Source organism: Hyaena hyaena, unplaced genomic scaffold (assembly GCF_003009895.1).
Source record: "Hyaena hyaena isolate Hyena2069 unplaced genomic scaffold, ASM300989v1 scaffold_1083, whole genome shotgun sequence".
NCBI lineage: Eukaryota > Metazoa > Chordata > Mammalia > Carnivora > Hyaenidae > Hyaena > Hyaena hyaena.
In genome coordinates this window covers 357,202-359,531 of record NW_024081715.1, presented here as the reverse complement: position 1 = coordinate 359,531, position 2,330 = coordinate 357,202, and positions in this window count along the sequence as shown.

The window sequence follows — 2,330 nt, the reverse complement described above, 5'->3', positions numbered from 1 at the left end:
AGGTAGTTAAAATAATCGTGATAACTCTAGATAAATATCTCTAAGCTTAGATGCTTACTAGAAATGAACCTTCTAATCACAGATTGTTTCTGGTAAAGGAACTTTCCTCCTCTTGTGTCCAGAGCCACTGCCTGTGGGCTGCAGACAGTCAGCAGCATCCAGAGTCAGAAGTTGGAATACTTCGGGGAACCTCACCAGATTTCTTTGAATATAGACTTCAATTTCATAAAAGACATCTAAAATAACTTATTATGAAAAATTTAGATCTTCAAGGGGGAAAGAAAGCAATTGCTTCTTTCTTGCTCAGCGAATTGCACAAACAGGTTTGCCTGCCCTTTGGACTGTTCTATTTAATCCAAATTAATGATTCTCATTGTCTAAGCCTCTAAGATTTGGCAATAGTGACTGTTCCCTTTCTCTGTAGTGATCTTAGGTACACCAATTCAGAATTCCAATAAATTTTTAAAAATGTAAGTAGGAGAAAGATAACTAGTCAGTAAGATTTCAGGACCTCTTAGTAAGAAAAAAATTAATAGGGAAACAGAGGAAAGAAATTAAGACATAAGTAGATAAATACTATAAGCCTTGTGAAGGAAAAGATAAGGCTAGTAAATTTTTTAAAAATGTACTCCAAGTACATAATGTCAGCAAGAAGGGTTAATAGGAGGTGGATGAATTTTTACAAATATAAAAGGAAAAATATGTACTATGGAGGTTTGCTAGCACTGCTCAGCAATTTCAGAGTGCTTTTCATCTTCAAAGAATCTTGCATGTTAACTAATTAATCCTTCCAACACCCTTGTGACGTAGACGTGACAAACAAGGACAGAAATAAATCTAAAATACTAATCTACCAAACTCCCTGCTTGAGAAAGAATTATGAGAGCACACCAGTTACTAATGAGGAAGATCCTAGATGGATTTTATACAGTATAGTGTGTATATACGTAGACTTTCAAAATTTGTTTATAGAAATAGAGAACAAGTGATGAAATTTAAAAAAAGAATTTATCCCTACATGATATGAATTAATACTAGACTAATATGAAATCCTCAAATATCTAAACTTAAACTGTAATATTAACAGGAGTTAGGTATTTCCTTTTTATGACACGTAATTGATACATTTATATGATAAGTACTAACTACCTAAAACTTTAGTGGGAAAAAGGGAACCCCTCTTACTGGAGCTTATTTTCTGCACAGCCCTGTAACCCTGTAATTTACATATTCTTTTTCATTTATCCAAACACAAAGAAAGGTATGCAAGACCCAATTAAGTGAGAGATCTGAAAATTTAAGCTCATATTCATCAACCACTCATTTTTGAAACTTATAACTGAAGTTTTAGTTAGTGTTTTAAAGATCCAAATCTGTTTCCTTTCTCTGCCTGCCTGTGTAATACCATGACACTTGTTTACTATTATCCTGTTGTGACAGCAACATATCTTTCCTCAAACTTGTAGAAGAAAATAGCATGAGCTCATGACCACCCTGGAATGATAATAGCAGTGCCATGCTGTTGGCACCCTGAAGTGATAGTAGCAAGGATCACATTATCCACTTATAGTAACAGCCATTCCATTCCAACTTAATGGGATAACAGCAGTGAGTCTCACTGATTATAAACCTGCTAACATATGCACCATCCTTCAATCCCTTCCTTGATGGTGACTCTCATCGCATGCATTATTAGCCTTACTGTGGTGCTCTAAAAATTGTTACTATGACCTATGAAACAGTATTGATCCACAAATGATAAATGGTTAAATCTTTCTAGAGGGAAACCTGGCTACATTGTCTATACTGCTGCTACAAAATTTTCCTTTTAATATATTAGGACAGGAGGTTACCGTGGGGTTGAAGCCTCACCCTATCTTTCTCCATGTTAGCTCCACAGTATTATGTTGAGTTTCTATCTCTTCCCTTCCTCCCTTCTTTCCTTCTCAAAAAATAAACACGGATTTTCATCTCAGTCCATAATTTCCTTAAAACTGTATCTTGGTAGCTAAAGTCATTCAATTATTGCCCAATGGTTTCAAATATGGTGCAAAGTTGTAGACAGTATCCGTTTAGCCATTAAATTAAATATAATAGAGAACAAGACAAATTTCCTGCCTTCATGGATGCAGCACTGAGGAGACTGATACTGGAGTGTACATAATGAAGATCTATTTATTTCTACTTGGTCATAAAATTCAATCATTATACTGTATTCCAATCACTCAGATATAGTCTGTTGTTCTTCCTGCATTTTTATGTTGCTACCTGGTATCATTTTCTCTCTATTTTTTTTTAAGTTTCAGTTTGTTGACAATAAATTTCCCATA